Source organism: Tursiops truncatus, chromosome X (genome assembly GCF_011762595.2).
Source record: "Tursiops truncatus isolate mTurTru1 chromosome X, mTurTru1.mat.Y, whole genome shotgun sequence".
NCBI classification, from domain to species: Eukaryota; Metazoa; Chordata; class Mammalia; order Artiodactyla; family Delphinidae; genus Tursiops; species Tursiops truncatus.
Window position 1 is genome coordinate 21860299 of NC_047055.1, and position 12945 is coordinate 21873243.

Below are 12945 nucleotides of genomic sequence, written 5' to 3' on the forward strand. Positions count from 1 at the left end.
TCTAAAATAGCCTTCTAAAACACAAGTATATTAATATCAGTCAACTGCAGAAACCTTCAATGTCCCCTGCCACATATATGCTAAAATCTAAACCCTTTGGTATGGTACCTTGGAGTATTGCCAATCTGGTCTCTTCCGTGTTGCTGTCTCAATCTGTCAGCACTATCATCCACACATGCCACATTACTGTCATACTCCACTATTTGGCAATCCTGGAATGCACTATTTTATTTTATATCTTCAAGCTTTTAAAAATTTCCTATTCTGAATAACTGAAATGTTGTCCTTAATCCTTCCATATGCCTATTAAATACTTTTTCTCCTTTAAGAGCCACCTAAAATGTCATTTCTGTAAACTTTAACGGATTTTCTCAGTGAAATATCCTTGTTCCTTCCTCTGAGCTCTCACAACACATTGTACTCACATCTATTATAACACACACTATTTGTATTATAAGTATTTTACATGTTGGTATCTTCCACCATATCTGAGACCGTCAGAGAGGCTGCATCTTATTCATATATGTAATTCAAAATCCTAGTAAATATTAGGCATTCAAGAAGTGTCTGTTGAAACAATGAAATGAATAAATGGGTGCCAATTGTTTAGCCAGTGAGACAGATATTTCTATTATGTCTTCATATGAACACATCTCAACAATACACAATTCTTTTGACAAACAAATGTGAATCACTCAGGGTTGTAAGGGGACTCACAATAAGTGAGAAGTCTGTTTCAAACACTTTCCCCACATTACAGTATTTGTTTAAGTTCTTTGGAAATAAGGAGCTTGACTATATAAAGTTTTAACCAAGAATATTACTACAGCTATACATTAGTCATTTTCATGTTGCTTGAAACTCCCTGGAGATTTCTTTATTTACAGCCCATGAAATGAAAAGGTGCTGGGATATAGAGGTGAAGCAACATGGTTCTTGCTTTCAAACTGCTAAAAATAATGACTGCAGGTGCAAGAGTTGAAATGATTATATTTTAAGAAGTGAAGCAAGGGAAGCTTGGCACTTTTATAGTCTGTGTTTTAATTAAATAATGTTTGTCACATTAAAACCATTCTTTCCTCTTCAACTTTAAGGAAATTATTCTCTTGCCAAAGAGTAGGAAAAAAAAATAGTTGCCAACTATTTTAGCTTTCTTGTAAAGTAAAAACACATGGGAGGCCATGGAATGTGGGATATATGCAATATCAAAACAACTGCTAAGGTTAATGCTATACTCGAGGAGCTGTAGGAATTTTACTTTAATTCTAAGATAAGTATTATGAACGTATATGTCAATGAAAGCAGAACTTTGAACTATCTGCACATAATTTACAATATGATTCAAAATATTTTTCAGAATTAATTTTTCTTACACAATATTCAACTATCTAACTGTAAACAAATGCAAAAAAAATTTAGCATATTTTCTCTCTGTAGTTTTTTAAAGGAAAAGCCAACTAATTTTTCATCAAATCTGTGAAAGAAGAATGAATGCGAGAGCCTGAACCAAGATGGCAGAGTAGAAGGACATGCTCTCACTCCCTCTTGTGAGAAATCCAGAATCACAAGTAGCTGCTGGACAATCATCAAGAGGAAGACACTGGAACTCACCAAAAAAGATACCCCACATCCAAAGGCAAAGGAGAAGCCACAATGAGACAGTAGGAGAGGCGTAATCACAGCAAAATCTAATCCCGTAACTGCTGGGTGAGTGACTCACAGACTGGAGAACACATACCAACAGAAGTCCACCCACTGGAGTGAAGGTTCTGAGCCCCACGTCAGGCTTCCCAACCTGGGGGTCCGGTAACAGGAGGAGGAATTCCTAGAGAATCAGACTTTGAAGCCTAGTGGGATTTGATTGCAGGACTTCAACAGGACTGGGGGAAACAGAGACTCCACTCTTAGAGGGCACACACAAAGTAGTGTGCGCATCGGGACCCAGGGAAAGGAGCAGTGACCCCAGGGGAGACTGAACCAGAACCACCTGCTAGTGTTGGAGGGTCTCCTGCAGAGGCGGGGGGTGGCTGTGGCTCACCATGGGGACAAGGACATTGGCAGCAGAAGTTCTGGGAAGTACTCCTTGGTGTGAGCCCTCCCAGAGTCTTCTATTAGCCCCACCAAAGAGCCCAGGAAGGCTCCAATGTTGGGTTGCCTCAGGCCAAACAACCAACAGGGAGGGAACCCAGCCCCACCAATCGGCAGTCAAGTGGATTAAAGTTTTACTGAGCTCCGCCCACCACAGCAACAGTCAGCTCTACCCACCACCAGTCCCTCCCATCAAGCCTCTTACATAGCCTCATCCACCAGAGGGCAGACAGCAGAAGCAAGAAGAAATACAATCCTGCAGCCTGGGGAACAAAAACAGCATTCACAGAAAGGTAGACAAGATGAAAATGCAGAGGGCTATGTACCAGATGAAGGAACAAGATAAAACCCCAGAAAACCAACTAAATGAAGTGGAGATAGGCAACATTCAAGAAAAGAATTCAGAATAATGATAGCGAAGATGATTCAGGACCTCGGAAAAAGAATGGAGGCAAAGATGGAGAAGATGCAAGAAATGTTTAAGAAAGACCTAGAAGAAAAGAACAAACAAACAGAGATGAACAATACAATAACTAAAATGAAAACTACACTAGAAGGAATCAATAGCAGAATAACTGAGGCAGAAGAACGGATAAGTGACCTGGAAGACAGAATGGTGGAATTCACTGCTGCGAAACAGAATAAAGAAAAAAGAATGAAAAGAAATGAAAACAGCCTAAGAGACCTCTGGGACAACATTAAATGCAAAAGCATTCTCATTATAGGGGTCCCAGAAGGAGAAGAGAGAGAGAAAGGACCAGAGAAAATATTTGAAGAGATTATAGTCGAAAACTTCCCTAATATGGGAAAGGAAATAGCCACCCAAGTCCAGGAAGTGCAGCGAGTCCCATACGGGATAAACCCAAGGAGAAACACATCGAGATACATAGTAATGAAATTGGCAAAAATTAAAGACAAAGAAAAATTATTGAAAGCAGCAAGGGAAAAACGACAAATAACATACAAGGGAACTCCCATAAGGTTAACAGCTGATTTCTTAGCAGAAACTCTACAAGCCAGAAGGGGGTGGCATGATATACTTAAAGTGATGAAAGGGAAGAATCTACAACCAAGATTACTCTACCCAGCAAGGATCTCATTCAGATTTGATGGAGAAATCAAAAGCTTTACAGAGAAGCAAAAGCTAAGAGAATTCAGCACCACCAAACCAGCTCTACAACAAATGCTAAAGGAACTTCTCTAAGTGGGAAACACAAGAGAAGAAAAGGACCTACAAAAACAAACCCAAAACAATTAAGAAAATGGTCATAGGAACATACATATCGATAATTACCTTAAACGTGAATGGATTAAGTGCTCCAACCAAAAGACACAGCCTTGCTGAATGGATACAAAAACAAGACCCATATATACGCTGTCTAGAAGAGACCCAATTCAGACCTAGGGACACATACAGACTGAAAGTGAGGGCATGGAAAAAGATATTCCATGCAAATGAAAATCAAAAGAAAGCTGGAGTAGCAATACTCATATCAGATAAAATAGACTTTAAAATAAAGAATGTTACAAGAGACAAGGAAGGACACTACATAATGATCAAGGGCTCAATCCAAGAAGAAGATATAACAATTATAAATATATATGCGCCCAACATAGGAGCACCTGAATACATAAGGCAACTGCTAACAGCTGTAAAAGAGGAAATCGACAGTAATACAATAGTAGTGGGGGAATTTAAGACCTCACTTACACCAAAGGACAGATCATCCAAAATGAAAATAAATAAGGAAACAGAAGCTTTAAATGACACAATAGACTAGATATATTTAATTGATATTTATAGGACATTCCATCCAAAAACAGCAGATTACACTTTCTTCTCAAGTGCACACGGAACATTCTCCAGGATAGATCACATCTTGGGTCACAAATCATGCCTCAGTAAATTTAAGAAAAAAGAAATCATATCAAGCATCTTTTCTGACCACAATGCTCTGAGATTAGAAATGAATTACAGGGAGAAAAACGTAAAAAACACAAACATATGAAGGCTAAACACTACGTTACTAAATAACCAAGAGATCACTGACGAAATCAAACAGGAAATCAAAAATTACCTAGAGACAAATGACAATGAAAACACGACCATCCAAAACCTATGGGATGCAGCAAAAGCAGTTCTAAGAGGGAAGTTTATACCTATACAAGCCTACCTCAAGAAACAAGAAAAATCTCAAATAAACAATCTAACCTTCCACCTAAAGGAACTAGAGAAAGAAGAAGAAAAAAACCCAAAGTTAGCAGAAGGAAAGAAATAAAGATCAGAGCAGAAATAAATGAAATAGAAAGAAGGAAAACAACAGCAAAGATCAATAAAACTAAAAGCTGTTTCTTTGAGAAGATAAACAAAATTGATAAACCATTAGCAAGACTCATCAAGAAAAAGAGGGAGAGGACTCAAATCAATAAAATTAGAAATGAAAAAAAAGAAGTTACAACAGACACTGCAGAAATACAAAGCATCCTAAGAGACTACTACAAGCAAATCTATGCCAATAAAATGGAAAACCTGGAAGAAATGGACAAATTCTTAGGTATAACCTTCCAAGACTGATCCAGGAAGAAATAGAAAATATGAACAGGCCAATCACAAGTAATGAAGTTGAAGCTCTGATTAAAAATCTTCCAACAAACGAAAGTCCAGAACCAGATGGCTTCATAGGTGAATTCTGTCAAACATTTAGAAAAGAGCTAGCATCCATCCTTCTCAAACTCTTCCAGAAAATCGCAGAGGAAGGAACACTCCCAAACTCATTCTATGAGGCCACCATAACCCTGATACCAAAACCAGACAAAGATACTACAAAAAAAGAAAATTACAGACCAATAACACTGATGAATATAGATGCAAAAATCCTCAAGAAAATATTAGCAAACAGAATCCAACAACATGTTAAAAGGATCATACACCATGATCAAGTGGGATTTATCCCAGGAATGCAAGGATTCTTCAATATACGCAAATCAATCAGTGTGATACACCATATTAAAAAATTGAAGGATAAAAACAATATGATCATCTCAATAGCTGCAGAAAAAGCTTTTGACAAAATTCAACACCCATTTATGATAGAAACTCTCCAGAAAGTGGGAAGAGAGGGAACCTACCTCAACATAATAAAGGCCATATACAACAAACCCACAGCAAACATCATTCTCAATGGTGAAAAACTGAAAGCATTTCCTCTAAGATCAGGAACAAGACAAGGATGTCCACTCTTGCCACTATTATTCAACATAGTTTTGGAAGTCCTAGACATGGCAATCAGAGAAGAAAAAGAAATAAAAGGAATACAAGCTGGAAAAGAAGAAGTAAAACTGTCACTGTTTGCAGATGACATGATACTATACATAGAGAATCCTAAAGATGCCACCAGAAAACTACTAATCAATGAATTTGGTAAAGTTGAAGGATACAAAATTAATGCATAGAAATCTCTTGCATTCCTATACACCAACGATGAAAAATCTGAAAGGGAAATTAAGAAAACACTCCCATTTACCATTGCAACAAAAAGAATAAAACACCTAGGAATAAACCTACCTAGGAAGACAAAAGACCTGTATGCAGAAAACTATAAGGCACTGATGAAAGAAATTAAAGATGATACAAATAGATGGAGAGATATATCATGTTCTTGGATTGGAAGAATCAACATTGTGAAAATGACTGTACTACCCAAAGCAATCTACAGATTCAATGCAATCCCTATCAAATTACCAATGGCATTTTTTACGGAACTAAAACAAATCATCTTAAAATTTGTATGGAGACACAAAAGACCCTGAATAGCAAAAGTAGTCTTGAGGGAAAAAAACAGAGCTGGAGGAATCAGACCCCCTGACTTCAGCCTATCCTACAAAGCTACAGTAATGAAGACAATATGGTACTGGCACAAAAACAGAAACATAGTTCAATGGAACAAGATAGAAAGCCCAGAGGTAAACCCACGTACCTATGGTCAACTAATCTATGACAAAGGAGGCAAGGATATACAATGGAGAAAAGGCAGTCTCTTCAATAAGTGGTGCTGGGAAAACTGGACAGCTACATGTAAAAGAATGAAATTAGAACACTCCCTAACACCATACACAAAAATAAACTCAAAATGGAGTAGAGACCTAAATGTAAGACCGGACACTATAAAACTCTTAGAGGAAAACATAGGAAGAACACTCTTTGACATAAATCATAGCAAGATCTTTTTTGATCCACCTTCTAGAGTAATGTAAATAAAAAAATAAATTTTGGAAATTACACTTTATAACATTTTCCAATTTTTTTGCACTTTGACTTTTCCTCTTTTATTGATTTTTAATGATTGAAATTGCTTTACAAGTCCATCTGAAAATGCAAATTAGATGCCTCTAGAGTTGTGTTTTGTTAGATTTCTTGTTTCTTAAATTATGTCTTTAAAAAACTTTTCCCTAGGGTTAATACTTGTGTTTGTTCTCTATTCTTTGTCTTTCATGCTACTGATTTTCTTCACGCCTCTGGGTTTTTGTTTACATTTGAGAATAGGCAGTTTGTCTATTTTTTCTAGGTAGCTTTGTTTCTATACAGATCATTTTCTTGTTAGATTTCCCTGTGTTTATGAAGCCTGACTTGGAAATTGTGTATGTGGGCAAGGCTTATCCATTGACAGGTTTCATTTTGAAGTGATGCCAACCTTCATCTAGGATTCTCCCAAATGCCAGAATGGGAAGAATTTTTCTAAGAGCGCACATATTCACCCTAAGAGTAAATTTTCCTCAAGTTGTTGGCTTAAATTTTTTTAGACAGGAGTTCTTTTATTTTTGTCTAAGGCTAATATGCTCAGCTGCCTGGGTCCTGAGTATACCAGGAAGAGGAATTTACTAGAAGTAGTGTAGTCATTAAGTACTCCTAGTGGCGGGGCTGTGTGTAGGGGTTCCCTTTCTCATACCTGCCAACTCTGAGTCTAGAGTTTCTCCTCCTCTATAGTGCCTCTTGTGTATTCAGACATTTAGACGGCCACTTCTTACTCTTTTTATTTTCTGTCAAATGACTTTCACCTTCTTTCATTCCATGATGGCCCCTTTCCAATTCTCTTCACCATTGTAGAATTTTTCTTTTACCATCATTGTTTGCATTGTTGGTCAGTTTGCAGAGAATGAGTGGGCAAAAATGTATCCTCAGTCCACCATCTAGAGTATAAACTCCCCCCCTTCTTTTAGAAGTTACTACAAAGTTGAGAGCAGATAATGGAAATGTGTTATGCCAATTAATGTTATACATAGGATAATAATTTTAATACAGTGACCTGAAATATGCCATGGGTATCCAATTAAATATATCAACTTTTCGGTTAGAGTGAGAACATATGACATACATCCTACAGACTGTACTGTTAAACGGATGCTCCACTTAAAGCTGCTCATTTTCAAGCAGCTAATTCAATGAGATAACCCTAGCTAAAGGAGCCAATGGTATTATTATTACTATCTCCCTTCCACTTGCATTCTTACAAAGAGTTTTCTGCCCACATAGTTTCAGGGGTCTAAAGGAATGAGTCAAATGATATTAAGGCAGAAAATTATGAGAGTCCCTTTGGGCAAGGGGGACAACTCTACTACAAATTGTCTACTCTAATTTGCCTAAACTACTCCTTCTGATGTGAGTATACAAATATTTTATTCAGCATCTTTCTCCTAGCCCAAATTTTAGTCTCATTTTCAGGACCAGTTTTATCTGTAACATGGATACCTTCATTTTAGATCCACACTGGTGTACTGATAAAAAAATATATATCTTGTGTCCTAGAAAATATGGGAGGTATTGCTCTTTATCATGCTGGCAAATCACAGTGACCTAAGCTTTATGTCTGTCCACCTACTGAGAATGTTGATTACATAAGTGCAACTGTAGAAGAATTGGCTATATTTTTTCAAGTTTTCAAGGACTGTACTGCTTTCCTTTCATGTTGTGATATATATTTATATTTACATATAATATGTGTTTATATATTAAATAATTTATATATAATATAAATATAAGTATATCATTATAATTATACAATATATAATTTACATATTTTAGTTGCTAATACCCACAACAGTAGAAGTATACTTGTTTTAAAGTACAAATAAATAAGATGATAATCTCCAAATGTAATTTCAAATTGTAAAATTTCCTTCCTTCTCTCTCCCTCCTTTCCTCTCTTCTTCTGTCCATCTGTCTCTTCCTTCTCTCTTACTTTCCTCCCCACTGATGCTGTTTTACATGGATAGCAGAATAATCTTCAGTGGGGAGGGAGAGGAAAAAAATACCTATATTAATTTAAGCCCTAAAGTATCACTAACAAATAGTTTAACTGATTTTTCCAACTGAATTGATAAGTTGCTATTGTGTGTACATCTTACTATATTCTATTTTCCATTTTTTTCTGCCTTTCATAATGGTTGGAGAATTCCAAAATGAGATAACACACATCTTTATTATTTTCTAGCTGTGCTAATAATTTAAAGTCAATAGTAGTTTTAGCGAGCACCTACAATATACTTGAAAAGAACTGACAAAGATGAAAATATAAGCTGTCTCCTCACTATAGGAATTCTGAACCTTGTAGGTGTAGTTAAAAAAACACAGACCTTTCTATAGCACAAAGCCAACTGCAGTGAGGGTCACAGGATACTTATCAACAAATACTTGGAACTTATTTTTGGCCTGTCTTCTCTATGGGGCCTTATTTAGTTAAGACACCAAAATTCCTTTTAACTTTTTAATGAATTGTTTTCCTCCACTTAATATTTGAACTCTCAAGTTCTATCTTGGACCTTCTGTTTCACCCTACCAAAAATGTGTGTGATCTCATCTACTCCTATTGTGTCAACTACAAATGTTAATAACTCAAATTTTTATTGCTATTTTAGTTCTCTGAATTAAGTGTAGGGTAAAGTATTCAAAGGATTTTTGGACATCTCTATTTAAACATCTTACAGACACCTCAATATCAGCATATCTGAAAATTCAGCTGATAAAATTCTAAAAAATAAAATTCATCTTCCTCTTTTCCTATTCTAGTGATATTAGAGGCTTCTCCTCAGATAGCTCTAATCTGTATATCGTATTCCTGAACCATAATGGTTTTATTACACATGACCCAAATGCTCATCGTGGGTTATGTTTTCAAATATTTATATTTCAATTTTAACTATTTTTCTCCATTCACACTGCCATGATCCTTCCATAAGACAACATCATCTCAACTAACACAACATTGTAAAGCAACTATACTCCAATAAAAATTTAAAAAAAAGACAACATCATCTCTCCTTTGCACCACTGTAATACACTATGACAAATATTCTGACTTCTGTTTTTGCCCCACTATAGTTCATTCTCTGAACTGCAGCCGGGGTGAAATCTTTTTTTTTTTTTTTAATCCAGTTTGCTATATTTAAACCAAAACCACAATTATAGATACAAAACCCCACATTGACATTTATCCAGAGCTGGAGTTTGCATTCCCTACTTGATACATTTAAGGTACAAGTTCAGTTTTAGTGTATATATATATTTTTAATTTTTTAATTTAGTTTTATTTTTGTATACAGGTCCTTATTAGTCATCAATTTTATACACATCAGTGTATACATGTCAATCGCAATTGCCCAATTTAGCACACCACCACCACCAACCCCCACTGCTTTCCCCCCTTGGTGTCCATACGTTTGTTCTCTACGTCTGTGTCTCAATTTCTGCCTTGCAAACAGGTTCATCTGTACCATTTTTCTATGTTCCACATATATGTGTTAATATACGATATTTGTTTTTCTCTTTCTGACTTACTTCACTCTGTATGACAGTCTCTAGATCCATCCACCTCTCTACAAATGACCCAATTTTGTTCCTTTTTATGGCTGAGTAGTATTCCATTGTATATATGTACCACATCTTCTTTATCCATTCATCTGTCGATGGGCATTTAGGTTGCTTCCATGACCTGGCTATTGTAAATAGTGCTGCATTGAACATTGGGGTACATGTGTCTTTTTGAAGTATGGTTTTCTCTGGGTATATGCCTAGTAGTGGGATTGCTGGATCATATGGTAATTCTAAGTTTTTTTAAGGAACCTCCATACTGTTCTCCATAGTGGCTGAATCAATTTACATTCCCACAGGTTGATATCTTTAAATGTAATTCTGATTGAGTCACTCATAAGTTTCCATTACTCTAAGGAATTTTTTTTTTTTTTTTGGCGGTACGCGGGCCTCTCACTGTTGTGGCCTCTCCCGTTGCGGAGCACAGGCTCCGGATGCGCAGGCTCAGCGGCCATGGCTCATGGGCCTAGCCGCTCCGTGGCATGTGGGATCTTCCCAGACCGGGGCACGAACCTGTGTCCCCTGCATCGGCAAGCGGACTCTCAACCACTGTGCCACCAGGGAAGCCCAAAGGAAATAATTTTTTAAAGAACTATCAGTAAGGCTTACATGTTCTGGCCTCTGCTTAACTCTTCAATTTTATCTTGTATCACTCTCTCCCCAGGCTTCTGAATCAAGATATTGGTCTTCTTTTAATTTCTTGAGAATACCAAAATCCTTCCCACTTCAGGGTTTTTGCAATGCTGTTCCATCAAGCTGGAATACTGTTCCCCCATTCTTTTCCTCTAATTTCAGTTAAGTTTTCAAGTTTCTCTTTAAATGCCTCTTCCCTTAAGATCTTTCACCCCTTCTCTGATCCAAATTAAGTCCCTCATTAAGTTCTCTGCTAACCCCAAACACCAACATCCTCCAGGCCTTTCAGTGTGGTTTCTAACTTGCTCCCCCATTCATTTGATACTTGAACTCTGAAGCATACTTTGTTTTTACCTCAGCACTCTTTCAACATGAAGACTTATTCCACATCTCTGATTGTGATATTAAGTACTTCTCCTTAAACAACATTTTGTTCTAGGGCTCAATGAACTTTCCTACTGTTCTAATTAATGATCCTATTTAATCTGAACCTGAAACTTAGCAGATCATCCCCATTTTCACAAGGAACTCCCCCAGAAGCAATATACATCCCTCACAATGATGGATTTGGCATCTTTCTCTGCTGGCTTGGTCCATTTTACCATCATCCCTCACCAGGATTACTGCAGCTACTAACTGCTTTTTCTACCTGTAGTCTTGCTTTTCCCCAAGAATAATCCATTCTTTACACTGCAGTCAATGTAACCTGCTTAAAAAGCAAAACTAATGTGGCATTCATTTATCTGAATTAAACCTTTCAATGCTCCACCATTGAACTTATGATATATTTCAAACTCTTCAGAATAAGGGCCTTACAAGGCCCTGAATAATCTGGTCTCTACTTATCTCCTCATCCCATGTCTTATCACCTCTCCCTAACACATACACCACCTCCTGCTAACAAATGTAGTCTTCCACTGCTTCACCTTTTATTTACTGTTTTTCTGAATGATTTCATCTAATTTGATGGTTTCAACTACCACCTCTATGTTGACAACTCCAAAATATTGCTTTGGAAGATAGATGAAAGACTGATTTAAGAGAGAACAGTCTTGAGGACTGGAAGAATGCATTCATCTCTATTATAACACCACTGTCTTCCCAGTCACCTAAGATAAGCTCATAAAAATCTGGATGCCATTTTATACTTCTTGTTTCCCCAAATTTCATAGCCAACCAATCACCTAGATAACAGATTATGGGGAGCCTAACCAGGGTGATATTGATAGAAATGGTAATTAGTCACATTAAAGGAAAAAAATATATATGATAAGACAGTAAGATTTGTTGATCGACTGAGTGAGAGGGAGAAAGATTCAAGGATCATTTCCAGATTTCTAGTTTGGGTGTCTGAATGACTGATGGTACCATTTAGTAGGGAAGGCAGTATAAACATAACAATTTTGGTTGTTAAGCTGAGTTTAGTTATTTGTGTTGTAGAGTCTAAGATAACATCGGCCTTCCCAAAAGGAGTTATTCAGCAAGTAGTTAAGATACATAATTCTGAAACTTGGTATAGAGATCTGTTTTGTAACTATAGATTGTGTGAGTTAGACATGATAGTTGATACTATAATCATGGATTAGATTACTCATGGAAAGTATGCAGATTGAAGAGAGCAGTGGGTCAGTAGAGGCTCTCTAGAGATAAACATCAGTATTTATGAGGCTCACAGAAGAAGAGCCCAGGAAGAAATCAGAGAAGGAAAAATCAGAGAGAAGAAGAAATAAAAAGGAGAGTATATTATAATGGAAATAAAAGGTAGTGGCAGGTTTCGAGAAGTCGGTTCTGACCAAGAGTGTCAAATGTAGCCTAAGATAGAATAAGGTGTTGAAATGTGCCATTTTGTCTAGTATTTAGGAGGTCATTGAAATGGTAGATAACTTTTTTTCCAAGAGAATAGTTAGGCCAGAATCCTAAATATCATGATTTAAGTCATGAATATAAATTGAGAAGAAAAAGAATAATGAGAAGGGATTGGGAAGAGATTGATGGGGTACAAGGTTAAGGGGTAGTTCACTCATTCACTTAACTAAAATTTCTTGATTTCCTATGGTGTGGCAGGTGCTATTCTAGGCACTTGATATACATCAGTGAATAATTTTTAAAAAGAAAAGATCTTTGCCCTTGTAAAACTTAAATATGATCATGAGAGATGGACAACAGACATACTAAATAAATAATGTATATAGTATATTATAAAGTTAAATGTTATACAAAAAAAACTGAACAGACAAGAATAACCAGGTATGCTGCAATGGCTACTTTTTAAAATATAAAATACTTGATGCTACTACATTTAAAAAAAAAGTTCAATTTACACCTGCTATAATGATCTATTTGTCTTTGGAGTCAGGAAA